Source organism: Geotrypetes seraphini, chromosome 7 (assembly GCF_902459505.1).
Source record: "Geotrypetes seraphini chromosome 7, aGeoSer1.1, whole genome shotgun sequence".
NCBI lineage: Eukaryota > Metazoa > Chordata > Amphibia > Gymnophiona > Dermophiidae > Geotrypetes > Geotrypetes seraphini.
In genome coordinates, this window is record NC_047090.1 from 103,933,577 (window position 1) to 103,949,869 (window position 16,293).

Genomic DNA, 16,293 nt, shown 5'->3' on the forward strand with positions numbered 1-16,293 from the left:
AGAAATGTATGCGGACACATGCGTGCAGGTAATTATCACGCTAGACAATAGCTCACAAGACAAATGCACGCGGATACATGCGTGCAGGTCTATATCACGCAAGACAATAGTATGCAAGAGAAATGTATGCGGACACATGCGTGCAGGTAATTATCACGCTAGACAATAGCTCACAAGACAAATGCACGCAGATACATGCACGGAGGTCTATATCACGCAAGACAATAGTATGCAAGAGAAATGTATGCGGACACATGCGTGCAGGTAATTATCACGCTAGACAATAGCTCACAAGACAAATGCACGCAGATACATGCACGCAGGTCTATATCACGCAAGACAATAGTATGCAAAAGAAATGCACGCAGACACATGTGTACAGGTAATTATCACCCTAGACAATAGCTCGCAAGACAAATGCACGCGGATACATGCGCGCAGGTCTATATCACGCAAGACAATAGTATGCAAGAGAAATGTATGCGGACACATGCGTGCAGGTAATTATCATGCTAGACAATAGCTCACAAGACAAATGCACGCAGATACATGCACGCAGGTCTATATCACGCAAGACAATAGTATGCAAGAGAAATGCACGCAGACACATGTGTACAGGTAATTATCACCCTAGACAATAGCTCGCAAGACAAATGCACGCGGATACATGCGCGCAGGTCTATATCACGCAAGACAATAGTATGCAAGAGAAATGTATGCGGACACATGCGTGCAGGTAATTATCACGCTAGACAATAGCTCACAAGACAAATGCACGCAGATACATGCACGCAGGTCTATATCACGCAAGACAATAGTATGCAAGAGAAATGCACGCAGACACATGTGTACAGGTAATTATCACCCTAGACAATAGCTCGCAAGACAAATGCACGCGGATATATGCGCGCAGGTCTATATCACGCAAGACAATAGTATGCAAGAGAAATGTATGCGGACACATGCGTGCAGGTAATTATCACGCTAGACAATAGCTCACAAGACAAATGCACGCAGATACATGCACGCAGGTCTATATCACGCAAGACAATAGTATGCAAGAGAAATGCACGCAGACACATGTGTACAGGTAATTATCACCCTAGACAATAGCTCGCAAGACAAATGCACGCGGATATATGCGCGCAGGTCTATATCACGCAAGACAATAGTATGCAAGAGAAATGTATGCGGACACATGCGTGCAGGTAATTATCACGCTAGACAATAGCTCACAAGACAAATGCACGCAGATACATGCACGCAGGTCTATATCACGCAAGACAATAGTATGCAAGAGAAATGCACGCAGACACATGTGTACAGGTAATTATCACCCTAGACAATAGCTCGCAAGACAAATGCACGCGGATATATGCGCGCAGGTCTATATCACGCAAGACAATAGTATGCAAGAGAAATGTATGCGGACACATGCGTGCAGGTAATTATCACGCTAGACAATAGCTCACAAGACAAATGCACGCAGATACATGCACGCAGGTCTATATCACGCAAGACAATAGTATGCAAGAAAAATGCACGCAGACACATGTGTACAGGTAATTATCACCCTAGACAATAGCTCGCAAGACAAATGCACGCGGATATATGCGCGCAGGTCTATATCACGCAAGACAATAGTATGCAAGAGAAATGTATGCGGACACATGCGTGCAGGTAATTATCACGCTAGACAATAGCTCACAAGACAAATGCACGCAGATACATGCACGCAGGTCTATATCATGCAAGACAATAGTATGCAAGAGAAATGCACGCAGACACATGTGTGCAGGTAATTATCACCCTAGACAATAGCTCGCAAGACAAATGCATGCGGATACATGCGCGCAGGTCTATATCGCGCAAATGACAAAGTAATGCAGATAAAGAAGGGCATGCTGTTCTCACCACATATTAAAAAAGCCTACGTAACAATAGTAACGAAAATGCACTCACATGACCCAGCAATATAAAAGTGAAGTCCCTTTACATCGTGCGTTGGTCATGCCTAGATTTCTGAGGTGCAACGTAAGTACGACGTGCGTACATTGTGCGCACGATTGTCTTGCTCATGTGCGCGATTCTCTTGCTCTCGTTTTATTGTCTCACGCTCATTTATCCTGTGCGTGATTGTAGTTGCATGCATTTGTGTTGCACGCAATTGTCTTGGGCTGAAATGTCTGCACATATTTGACTGCGCGCATTTGTCTTGTGCAGATTTGACTTACCACCCATTTTAAAGGCACAGGCATGGAATAGGGTGCCCAACTTCGGCTCTCGCCAGTTCAGGTTTTCAGGATTTCCCCAATGAATATGCATGATTTCAATAAGCATACAAAGGAAGCAGTGCAGGCAAATAAATCTCATGCAAATTCACTGGGGAAATCCTGAAAACCTGACTGGATTACGGCCCTCGAGGGCCAGAGTTGAGCACCCCTGCTCTATACAAAACAACAAGCAGCTTGCTTCCATGAATAAGAGGGCAGAAAAGTAATGTAATGATTAGACACAAACCTGAAAATCCGAAGGCATTGGTTCTTTGTAATTTTGCTGTTTTGATTCTGCCAAATTCAGGATGTGCATAGGTACTATAACTATAGGATTACCATATTGCTCCAGAAAAAGGAGGATGGATTAAGACATCCAGGTTTTACTTCCATTGCTGTAAATGGAAGTAATACCCAGATGTCTCAATCCGTCCTCCTTTTTCTGGAGCCATATGGTAACCCTATAATAGGTGGTCATGTCATGATATTTATAATCTCTGCATTATGCTACATAAATAATCCATAATTTTTGATATCTAGCTCCTGCATGTTATTGAGGGCCTGATGCTCAAAAGTTTCCATTAAAATCCCGTGAGCCAGTAAATTTAACGATTTCTAAATGCAAATGAGGTTCATGGGAATTCCATCTGATCAGTCATTGGAGAATAGTGACTGACACATGCACAGAAAGAGGCATAAATGTGTGCATGCACCAGGAAATGCTACATCATCGACACGCATATCATAGGTGTGCCTTATTGTAGCACATCATAGGCACACATCATAAGTTCCATTGCGGGGGCAAAGAACTACCAGCAAACCATGCAAATGTTTGTTTGGTTTTTTAACTTCCACCTCATGCAGTTGACAGCTCCACACTTGCTGATATACGGTTTTAATGAACACGCCTGAGATGCACCTTAACACACACGCCTGCGATGCACATCTGGGGTGTCTACTCTATTGCAGATTTTGGTATCATCTGCAAAGAGGCAAATCTTACCTGATAGCCCTTCAGCAATATTCCTGATAAAAATGTTAAAAAGAACAGGCCCAAGAACAGAACCTTGAGGTACACCACTGGTAACATCCCTTTCCTCAGAGTTATTTCCATTAACCATTACCCTCTGTCATCTTCCACTCAACCAGTTCTTGACCCAGCCCGTCACTTTGGGGCCCATCCTGAGGGCACTCAGTTTATTTATTAGACGTCTGTGTGGAACACTGTCAAAGGCTTAGCCAAAATCTAAATACACCACATCTAGCACACTCCCTCTATCCAATTATCTGGTTACCAAGTCAAAAAAAATTGATCAGATTTGTCTGACAAGACCTACCTCTAGTGAATCCATGTTGCCTCTGATCCTGTAATTCACCAGATTCCAGAAACTTCACCATTCTCTGTTTTAAAAGTGTTTCCATTAATTTTATTCCCACAAAAATCAGACTTACTGACCTGTAATTCCCTACTTCCTTACTTCCACTTTTGTGTAGAGGGACCACATCTGCCCTTCTCCAGTCTTCCATTACCACTCTCAACTTTAGAGAAGCATTGAAAAGGTCAGCCAGTGGAACCAACTGAATTTCCCTAAGTTCCTTCAGCACCCTCAGATGTATACCATCTACCTTTAACGTAGCTAGCTCCTCAAGAACACCATCCTCTGAAAATCAATCAGGGTCTACCACTCCTCCATCCCTATTCGCATTTGTGACAAGCGGAATGGGACCATGCAGCAAGGCCATTTCAGAGTGGCCAGTTCAGCGCGGCCCTTTCCCCACCGCCATTTCTGCACCGCCTTTTCATTGTGGCTGCTTCATCGTGGTTCCATTCTTCGTGTCATTTTCAGCACAACTTAGGGGCAGCCCTCAATCTGTTCACACAATGAGTTTGTTTACATCTTGCACTGTGTAGCAGATAAACCAAATTACATTTTTTTCGCTGCAACATCCTATTTGCCTGGAATTTTCCTATTGTTATTCGTCTGCAGTTTTGCACATGAAACTCCCTTACGCGAGGGGACAAGTCACCAACCATGTTTCAAATGAAGTAATTTCTTCAGATCCGGGATTCACTGCTGCACTGTAGTGCTGAAATGGCAACAGTGAAATGGCCGCTCTGAACTGGGCACACTGAATTTGCTGCACTGAAATGGCTGCTCTGAATTCTCCTAGACCCTATGACAGGGATATAATGTAAGGGAGTATTGTAGGGTCATGAAATGGTTAACTGTTGTTTAAAATATTGCTCTGGTCTACATAGCTGAAGAAAGTGTACAATCTATTGACTTCATCTGCCTAAAATGTATGTCCCTACCTTACCACATTGTAAGCTGAATAGATAAGAGTTTGAGCCATGATGTACCCTGCCCTTCTGTACATGTAGCATTTAGACCTGTAAGATTTAGATAAGCAGATAAATGAGCTAGTTTCCTATAGGACTATAAGTTGTACCCCTGAACCTATCATAAGTGCTGGCTTAGGACCAATAATAATTAGAAAGTTATAGAAGTAACAAATGAAAATTGTAGTTTTTGCATATATTAGTTTGCAAAAAGGGCATAAAAGTCCGTGTATTTCCTGTTTCTGACACTCTAGTAGGCAGGCTATTAATTGCACTAGAGTCCGGAATACCGTAATAAATTTCTTGTACTTTCTTCACGCCTCTGACTTTGTGTGTCCAAGTGACCTTTCAGTATAACTCTTGTTAAGGAAAGATTAATGACTCACTTTCATTCTCCACCCTACTGGCAGGCAGCAAAGAATCAAGCAGGGGTGCTTGGACCCCTAGGTAATGTCACTAGACTGGGAATAAGAGGAATCCTCAAGACAGATTTGGGAAACACTGCTAAGTGGCTTCCCCCAATCCCTGTCCCCCACCCTTGGGAATCACTGCTATAGAGAGTACATATTTCTTTACAAATCTTTCCCATGTTTACTGCATTTTAAAATATATGTGGCAGGTTTTCTAATTATGTCACCTAAGTCAATAAAATGTGCCAAGTGCATTTTTATTTGTCCTTGTATCATGGCAACCATTCTCATAACATGCAACACCCTGTTTGCTTTGGTTTCTAAGGAGAGGATATGTCTCATTTCCTGCATTAGATTACTGCTAACCGACAATGTGCAATAATAATCTGTTTTTCTAAACCATAATCAGCAGCTCCTGTGGCTATTTCGCTCCCTTATACTGGTTGTGTTTTCACCTCACAGATGAAAAATGAGTTGTTTTTTTTAATTGAATTATATAAAAAGAACTTTTAGAAATAGGAAAAAGATTCATGAGCCGTGTCTTTTATATGTTGGTATTAGACAGAAATAGAGCTTGCAGTGGCATCAATCAAATGTTGATGGCTCTCTCCGTGCAGAACATTTTTCATGGCATGGAAGCTTGTCTGCTTGTCAGGGTATCCACAGCAAATATACATGAGGCGGATCGGCATGTGCTGTCTCCACTGTCTGCAAACTTACCTTATGCAATTTCTTGTGAATATCCTGAATATATAACTGGCTTGGTGTGTCCAGAAAGCTGGACTGAAGAACCATTGCTATTTCATTTGTCGGAGGGGGGGAGGGGGGAAGAGAGGGGTTTTGATATATCACCTTTCTGGTATAAGTGTGTTTTCAACCACATGCACTAGTATTCTATAAAGAAAAGTTATAGAATAGGCTTAAAATAGATGTAATAACCAAGGCCTTTGTTAGGCACCCGGTTGTAAACCTCCCCTCCAAATGTCCTAAGACAGAGCTTCCTGAACCTGACTATGGCAACTACCAGCAATCTGATTAGCAGGATATCCACAGTAAATATGCATTGGAGACTCAGGAAGATTCTCAAAACTCACCGGTAAAATCTGGCAAGTCGATATGTGGAAAATTGCTGGTACAGAGCAGGAGGAACTGCTTGCTCAGAAGAACAATTTCTAAGCACAGCTCCTCCCTTCTGTCAAAACTGCTTTCTCTGCCTCGATCAACTGAGCCACTAGTCTCCCGAGTCCTGCCGGCTCAGCTGATTGACCACGAGGGAAAACAGCAGAGGGTAATGTTCAACCCTCCTACCGACAAAATCCCCTTGTCTGCAGCTGCCCAGCTCCCCACATACACACACACAAAATTGGCAGGAGGGATACCCTCTCCCTCCCACCAACACCGTTGCTCACCCCTCCCGACAAGCTCCCAACAACTCTGGCAGGAGGGATGCCCACTCCCTCCTGCTGCCGCTGTTATCGTCTCCCACCCCAACATCCTGCCAACACCCCGGCAGGAGGAATGCCCACTCCCTTCTGCTGCCAGGACACCCCCTCCACAACCACCCATCCCTGCCCCTGACATTGCCCGCCCCCTCTGTACCTTTAGCATGAAGGCTGGACAGAGGGTTGCCTACTCCCATTGGCTGGCAGGCCCGTCTCTTCAAAATGGTGGACCTTCCCCTTCCCGTTGCATCCTGGGATGCACCAGGGAGGGGCCTAAGGCTCTGAGTGGCCCAGGCGCTTAAGGGTAAAATACTGCCCTGCTAAACCGGCTGGAGGCGGTTTAGCGACCACCGTTAAAGGCACGGTGAGTTTTGAGAATCTTCTCCTCAGTATATGCAAACTGATCTTATGGATAGTCTTTGTGGATATCCTAAAAATCTGACTACCTATGGGGTCCCCAGGATAGTTGTGGACACCCTGTCCTAAGATTATTGGTGCAGCCTCAGGTGTTAACTTGGTATCTGAGAGCAATTGTATTTATGTGCTGCAGTGATACAACTATCCCTGGTAACCTTATGATGTGGGAGTGCTTATTTAGATGACTTGGAGTGCCACAAGAATAGAGCTGATCATTTTCTTAATATCATGAAATAATGTAGAAAGCCCTATTGTGGGAAAGATTGTGTCATATATCCTACACAACATACTTCACGGAAACTCAGCTGCCCCCCTTATCCAACTATTTGCAATGGCGTGGTCCACCTCTAGAAGAACCCTCAATAGAATTCAACTAAATATGCTATCCACAAAAAATCTTCACTACAGGCGAATCTTCCACTCCATGCTTATCTTCTTGGGAATAAAGACTTGGAATGACATCCCAGAAGCAATCAGATTGGAAACTAGTTACACCTTATTCTGGAAGAAGCTTAAAACTCTTCTCTTCGACAATTAAATCTCTATACTCCTTCTGGCCCCCCCTCTTCTCAAGCCTTTCCTTCAGTCCTCCCTTGCCTTTCCCCTCTCTCTCCTTTCACTGTAAGTTGCCTAGAGCCTGCACAGATTTGGAAGATTAGATTAGATTAGATAAGAGTTGCTATACTGAGACAGTCCAAAGGTCCATCAAGTCCAGTATTCTGTTTCTAACAGTGGCAAATCTAGGTCACAAGTACCTGGCAAGAACTTACAAGAGTAAAATAGATTTTATGCCGCTGAAATGACTGTTTTGCTTTTGAAGAGGAATAAGGATAGTAAAATGAACTCGGAAATGTATCCATGAAACAACATTGAGATTGGAAGACTGTGGTTGAACAAGGCAAACTTTGCATAGAGGTCTACAGCAGGATTTGAACAATGAATGAATGAACTTTGGGGAGATTGAAAGGAAGGTGAGGGTTTCATTTACAATGGTGGGGTGAATGATATTGTGTATTTTGTATATGATATTATGGTATAATTTATTACATAAGTGTATAAAAAATAATAAATATTGGAAATTTAAATTAATAGAGTTTTTAATAGTGAGTGTTGAGCAGATATATGTAGTATATATAACGCTATTTTTATGGTATAATTAGCCCCATGCTAGGTGGTATGCATATTTATTGTGGATATCCTGAAAATCTGACCTGCTTGTGGCTTTCGAGAACTGGAATTGCCTACCTCTGGTCTAGAGAAACAAGGCCTTAGTCAAATCCTTGGTGGGATGCATTACATTCTGGCCCCATCAGTCTTCACTGAGTTCTGGAATGTGGTGATTCACTGCTGTTATCTGGCCAGCACCATGCTATGTCAAAGCTGGAGCAGTTGGAGTGGTTTGATGTTGCTGATAGAGGAGGCCCATCTGTCAGTAACAGGAAAGATCCTATTATGGCCTGGATGACACATTTCCTGTGATTGGCAACTGTGAGTACTAAAGTTCTTCTTGTGTTGGCTCAAGGAACAGCTAGCAGATGCCGGGATCTACCTTTCAGCAAAATTATCCCCCACTATTGACGGAGAATACAGTGGATTTGCTCATGATGGACTGGTGTTACAGATGGCAGAGACGTCTTGAACTTGAGTTATATAATAATAATAATAATAATAACAGCTTATATACCGCAATACCGTGAAGTTCTATGCGGTTTACAAAGATTAAGCAAAGGTACAAATTGATTGACTTTAAGAGGGGAGGAAGAAAGAGGGTTAATAGGACAGGAAATCCATTTTTGAGGAGAGAGTGATCAATAGAATAAGTTAATCGCTATAGAGGGGAGAGAGAAGAGAGGATCAGTTGTCTAGATACTTTAGGAACAGGTGTGTTTTCAGACGTTTCCTAAATTCCTCATAAGTAGTGGGCGAAAGCAATTGTTCTACGTCTTTACCCCATGATGCTGCTTGGTGTGAGAGAAGATGTTCATGGTGTTTTTTCAGTTTACAACCTCTCACTGGGGGGGGAAATAAAGTTGGAATGTGAGCTTCTCTTGTGTCTGTTGGCTGAGAAGACGAAAAGGTCAGTTATATATTTAGGGGCAAGTCCGTGTAGTGCTTTGAAGCAGAAGCAGGCAAATTTAAACTTTACGCGCGCCTCCATTGGCAGCCAATGCAGCTGCCGGTAGTAGGGTGTCACATGGTCAAACTTCCTCAGCCCAAAGATCAGTTTGACCGCTGCATTTTGCAACAATTGTAAATGCTGCATGTTCTTTTGGGAAATTGCTAAATAGGCGATGTTACAGTAGTCAAGTAGACTCAGTACGAGGGATTGGACTAGGGTTCTGAATGCCGCTGTATCGAAATAAGCTTTAATGGATCTGAGTTTCCAGAGAGTGAAAAATCCCTTTCTGATCAAGGAGTCCACCTGGTCTCTCATGGTTAGGCACTGATCCAAAGTTACACCTAGTATCTTTATGGTAGGTTGGATAGGGTAATTAAGATTATTGATACATAGTGGTGATTTGGTGTCAAGCAGATGTGGTGAAGCAACGAAGAAAGTTGTCTTTTCTGAATTAAGTTTGAGTCTAAAGGTTGTCATCCAGTGCTCCATCACGTTTATGGCTTCTGAAGCTTTAGGAATAGTTTCAGAGATAGAATTAACGAATGGGATGATGATCGTAAAATCATCAGCATAACTAAATAGTTTTATCCCTAACTGGGTTAGCTGCATGCCTAGTGAGGACATGTAGACGTTGAAGAGCAATGGAGATAGCAGAGACCCTTGTGGCACACCGGATGGATTGCTCCAGATATCTGAAAGTTCATAATTAAAACGTACTTGATAAGTGCGGGACATAAGGAAGCCATTGAACCAATTCAGTACCTCGTCCCTGATACCAATGGCGTCTAGGCATAGCAGCAGTTTCCCGTGGTCTACTAGATCAAAGGCAGAACTCATATCAAATTGCATAACCAGGGCATTAAGGCCCTTACTAAACAGTAGGCGCAGATTGTCTAAAATAGCCGCAATTACTGTCTCAGTACTGAATAACGGTCTAAAACCGGATTGAGTTTCATGTAGGAGAGAGAACTGATCCAGATAATCCATCAGTTGGGTGTGTACCAATCCCTCCATAATTTTTACAATAAACGGAATGGATGCTACTGGTCTGTAGTTGGATATTATAGCTGAAGATTCTTTTCGATTTTTTAGAATTGGGGTTATTATTATGTGACCATTATTAGAGAGGAACTTCCCAGTTTTTAGGTTATGAGCCAAATATTGCATCAACGATAGTTTAAATACTAAAGGTGCCGCTTTCATGATTTCTGGGAGGTATGAGTCCAGAACGCAATAGGATTTAGAGTATTTGTTATAGAGTCTGTTGTAATTGTTCCACTCTAAATCTTGAAAGGAGCTCCAGATCATGTCTGCCGGTGTATCATTTCCTTGGGTGATAGGTATTGGATGATCACTAGGGTCGTATGTTGAACAATGAATTCTAAGGTTTTTAATTTTCGAATCGAAGTGTAGTGCTAAGTCATTTGCAGAGATTATATGTGATTGATGACTTTTTGATTGTTTGTTTTTTCGCACATTTAGCACTTTTGTTTAGTGTACTTGAAACACATAAAAAAGTGGGGCTTGTCCAAGGATGTTTCATATGCAACACCCGTTTGAGTGTATGTTTGTGACAGCCAAGCTTTAAGGGTGACTCTCCATTGCGGGCTGTGAGACTGAGGACTTCCCTATTCACACAAATTTAATTTTGGTTTATACTGCTGCTGTCTCTGCCCCCCACCATCCCCACCCTTTGGGTACGAGGGGAGACTTTTTTTGGTACTTATCTAGAGCTGAAGACATTCCTTTTCTGACAAGTATATGGAACAGATTGAGTGATGATAAGACAGTTGGCGTAAACTGGAGAACATCTATCATTTTTGTTTTGTTTTTATTATTGTTGACTGCTATATTATTATGATGTCATAAGTGCTCCGCTTAAAATACAGAGAGAGATTTTTTAAAAAATAAATAGACAGTTTTGTGCTGTTAAACTTATAGATGCCCCATTTGGGGTTCCTCAAGGGTATAGTTTAATATTTTTGTGCCCTTTTTTTGTACTTTACTTGTTTGTGTTGGTCTACAGTAAAGGATTTACACAGATGATATTCAGTTCTGTTGTAGCACTGATAAATCTAATCTAATCTGCAATTTCTGGGTTGCTCTATGCCTAACAAGGTTCAAGGTGGCTTACAATTGATGAGATTAACAATGTGAGATGACAATGTGTTTAGGAGTGCATAGTAAATCTAGAGCAAATAACATACAGTGTGGGGAGCTTTGGAGAACAGGGAAGTTGGTCATTGCAAGGAAAATAAAGAGAGGAATAGGTACTGAAAGGCTAAGCCTTGAATTCTTAAGTCTGTATTTACAATCAGATATCCAATGGATCCAAAGGATGAAAGCAAATCATTTGAAATTAAATATGTCTAAAACATGATTCTTTTTCTATCAAGTTATCCTATTACTGATGTTCCTGCATATTTCTGTGTAGATGAATGTTGCCATTCCTGCTGTAGATAAAATTTGATATTTAGGTGTTGTTTATGACTCAGCTTTATCAGGTACAGAAAGCAGTTGACTTGGTTTTTCTAAAATTCAGAGATTACAATTTGAGCAAATGTTAGACTAGTAATTCAGTCTGATCATTCCTTATTTTGCTTACTGTAAAAAACTTACTCCTTGGTTTAGCTAAGCAGGTTTTGAGATCTTTACAAATAATGCAGAATGCTGCAGATCGCATTCTTGGTGGACTGTCAAAATGTAATTGCATCTCTCCAGTTCTTATTACCTTTTGTTGGCTTCCAATAGAATGGAGAGCTCAATATAAGATTTTATTGTTGGTTTTCAACATTGTGAGGCCTTTTACTAAGCAGTGCCAAAAAGTGGCCAGCAATTTCCTCAATATAGGTCTTTCCTATGCACTGAGGCCACTTTTACGGCCTCTTTTACAAAGCCGCACTAGCGGCTGCCCTATGCTAATGGCCCTGAAGCCCATAGAGATTTAAAGGGCTTTGGGGCTGTTGCCGCACGGCAGCCGCTAGCGCAGCTTTGTAAAAGAGGCAGTTAGTGCGGTGATTAAAATAGCCCCGTGTTCTATTTATTCCCATTAACAGCCATGCGCTAATGTCCCTATTAGCACCTGTCCATTAATGCATGAGAACTATAGGGCACCTATTTTCTAGGTGGTAAGAGCTCACTTGCTAACCATAGCTAATTGGTTAGGAACAGTAACCTAGCTGCGCTAACCAATTAGTATAGAACGGGCCGTATTCTAAAAATCGGCGCCCTACAACCACCTAACGTAATTGGGTTTAATTGGTTTAATCAGTTCACTAATTGAAAAACATATTTGGGCTCACAAAACCCCGGACACATGGCTCCGCCCTTTTCCACCTCCAGTCCTGCACCCTTCTGCCCCAGCCCCACCCAGTTCCGCCTCCAGCCTGCCCAGTTCTGCCCCCAGCACTGCCCCACAAAGCCTCCTCTCTTCTTCCCTGACGAGCTCCGGCCACTTCTGGAGGGCCTGGAGCATGCGCGGATGTGTGTGATGTCATCCACACATGCTCAGAGGCCCTCCAGATGCGGCTGGAGCACATCAGTGCTTTCCAAAACCAGAACAAAATGCTTGGTTTTGGGAAGTCCGTCCAAGCACCTGGACAGTCTTCTAAAAAGAGAATGTTTGGGTTTTTACAGGACATCTGATAACCCTATCCTTGAGCATACATTGATATTGAAGGCTCTGAGCATGCACAAGTTCTCGAGGGTCTGCACCAGCCAAGCACCATAAGAGAGGTCTCAGTGAGGAGGAAGCAAGAGGAGAGGAGAGCAATGCTGGTTACTGCAGAAGAGCTAGGTAGAGGACAGAAGTTTTGCCTCCATTAATAGCCCACCCTTTACTTCAGAATACCTATTGTTTCTAATAATAGCCCAGGTGATTATTAGAAATAATACAGTATATTTAGTCTTGTTTTCTATAGATTTATCTGTATACCCTCCCTCTGCCACCCCCCTCCATAGAAAGGTAGCTCCAGCAGGCTATAAATTTATTAAATAAATAGAATGTGTTGAGGCAGGTTCTGCTGCAGCAGAGGTTTAGGTTAGTAATCTGGTGAGGCCTAAAGATGTGCGCAGAATTGAATCGGTTCAGCGGACGGCCACCAGGATGATCTTGGGGCTCAAGGGTCTCTCGTACGAAGAGAGACTGAACAAATTGCAGCTCTCCACTCTCGAGGAACGTAGGGAGAGGGGAGACATGATCGAAACATTTAAGTACCTCATGGGACGTGTCGAAGTGGAAGATGATATTTTCTTTCTCAAGGGACCCTCGGCCACAAGAGGGCACCCGCTCAAACTCAGGGGCGGAAAATTTCATGGCGACACCAGAAAGTATTTCTTCACAGAGAGAGTGGTTGATCATTGGAACAAGTTTCCAGTGCAGGTGATCGAGGCAGACAGCGTGCCAGACTTTAAGAATAAATGGGATACCCATGTGGGATCCCTACGAGGGTCAAGATAAGGAAATTGGGTCATTAGGGCATAGACAGGGGGTGGGTAAGCAGAGTGGGCAGACTTGATGGGCTGTAGCCCTTTTCTGCCGTCATCTTCTATGTTTCTATGATGGGTCATTTGGCCTTCATCTGCCATCATGTTTCTATGTTTCTATAATCAGAAAGTTCTATGACATCACAATGCAGGTGTAAAGAGCCTTAGCCTATAGGAAGAGGAGATGCAAATGTTAAGAGCCTTAGCCAATAGGGAGAGGAGGAGAGAGTGGCTGCTGCAGACACCAGAAAGTATTTCTTCACAGAGAGAGTAGTTGATCATTGGAACAAGCTTCCAGTGCAGGTGATCGAGGCAGACAGAGTGCCAGACTTTAAGAATAAATGGGATACCCATGTGGGATCCCTACGAGGGTCAAGATAAGGAAATTGGGTCATTAGGGCATAGACAGGGGGTGGGTAAGCAGAGTGGGCAGACTTGATGGGCTGTAGCCCTTTTCTGCCGTCATCTTCTATGTTACTATGTTTCTAATATAGGTTGCCAATAAGTCTGAATGAAAAAGCATACTGCATTGTTTTAATGAGGCCCATGTCTGAGGATGCTCCTTCTGATTAATTTTTCCCTTTTGGAACGGTGGAGTATGGTCAACCCCATCAGTAATTAGAATTTGGCTCCCTTGCAACATATCTTTCTGTTCCTTGGAATATGTCTGTTTTATTTATTCCTTTTTTTAAATGGGTTTTGAGGGGTTTTTTTTCGGTATCCTGGCTTTCTTCTTCTTTGAGTGCTCATTGATTTGAGTGCCATTTAAAGATTTCTTAATAATTAACGATATGTATGGGAGCTTTTCCTTGCTTCACTGTCTGTGGTCTTACATATTTCCAGATATGCTATTTTCATTGTATGTTTACTGGAAATGTTAAAGATTTGTTTACATGAACCTATTGTAAAATCAGTTTAATAGAAGTGCACATGGCACAAGAAAGCACAAATTTATTTAGTGGCTTGCTATTAAAAAACACAAACAGACACACACAGTATTTTGATGAACATAGAGCATTTTGAAGGGTTTAATATAAGTAACTTTTCAAGCAATAATTTCATAATAGTTTTGCTGAATAGATCAAAATGATATAGACTACTGCAAAACTCCTTAGCAGAGTATACAGATACAACCATGTCATGCCTCTATTGATGAATTTCATCACTTACGTAGACTTAAGTATTCTACCACTATTAAAACTGTTAATACATGTTATTAGCAAACAGGTCCCACCCCATAAAATGGCCCCTGTGGTAAATAACTAAGGTGACCATATGCCCCGTTTTGAATGGGACTGTCCCTTTTTCAGATCCCCTGTCCTGTTGTCCCCCACGCACAGCATCAGGATGCCGAAATGTACCGTTTTCAGACATGGCGTCCCGAAGCTGTGTGTGGGGCAACGGGACGGGTGATCATGGGAGAATGGACTCTACCTGCTTTCCTGTGCGCCACAGCAACAACTGCAAGAAAGGAAGGTCCAGGCGCCAGCCCAGAAGCCTTCTCCCTGACGTCAATTATGATGTCAGAGAGGAAGTTCCGGGCCAGCCAATTGCTGCCTGGCTAGCCCAGAAATTATTTTCCGATGTCAGAATTGACGTTGGGGAGAAGGCTTCTGGGCCAGCGCCTGGACCTTCCTTTCTTGCGGTTGTTGCAGCGGTGGGCGGGAAGCCGCAGCGGGCTGCGGCGGTGGACCAGGTGGGGGGAGCAGAAGAATCAGAGGGAGGCCATGCTTCGGAGGAAGGCAGGCAGGCTGGCTGGCTGGCTTCAGCGTGGCAGGGAGGTAGGCTGGCTGGCTTCAGGGAAGAGGGTGGGACAAAGGCTGTAAGGCAGTGAGGGGAACATAGGAAGGAAGGAGAGAAAGAGGTAGAGAAAGGGGGGGTTGTAAGCAGATTAGAAGGCTAGAGAGAGAAAATCCTGGACCAAAGGGGAAAGACAGGAGGCAGATGCATGACTATGGGAGGTTCAGACAGAGGGGGAGAGACCCTGAGGAAGAACAGGGAGATGCAAGATCATAACAGAGGAGGGAGAGAGAGGGAGACGGAACAAAGGTACAAAGAAGAACTGACACTGGATCTGAGAAGGGTAACAAAGAGAAAAGAGAGAGAGACCTGGACCCAAAGGGGATGGGGATGGATTGTGAAAGAAATGTTGGATGCAAAAGAAAGAAAGAAATATTGGACGCACAGTCAGAAGGAAGTGCAACCAGAGACTCATGAAATCACCAGACAACAAAGGAAGGAAAAATGATTTTATTTTCAAATTAGTGATCAAAATGTGTCCATTTTGAGAATTTATATCTGCTGTCTATATTTTTTCTATAGTTACTGAGGTGACATTGCATATTTTAAAGTCATCTGCCTTGGCATCTTTGAAACCCCCCGAAACTCGTAAATAATTAACATTTTCTCTGCGTACAGTGTGCTTTGTGTTTTTTTTTTTTAATTTATGTTTACCATTATGAATTAATAAGATATTGTGTGTACATGAAAAATGAATGGAAGAAATTGGAGGTTTGGCTGGGGCAGGGCTAGGGCAGGATTGGGGGTGGGGCTAGGTGGGATTGGGGACGTGACTGAAAATTAATAGATATTCCGTTTTGATGAAAAAAAAATAAATGGCCACGTTATAAATAATAATAATAACTTTATTCTTGTATACCGCATTACCATGAAAGTTCTATGCGGTTAACAGATGAAGAGACTGTACATTTACAGCGAAGTTACAATTTCGTTAATGTTACATTTACATAATAGACTATACATTTTCAGTCATGTTACATCTACATTTTAGACAATAACTTTACGG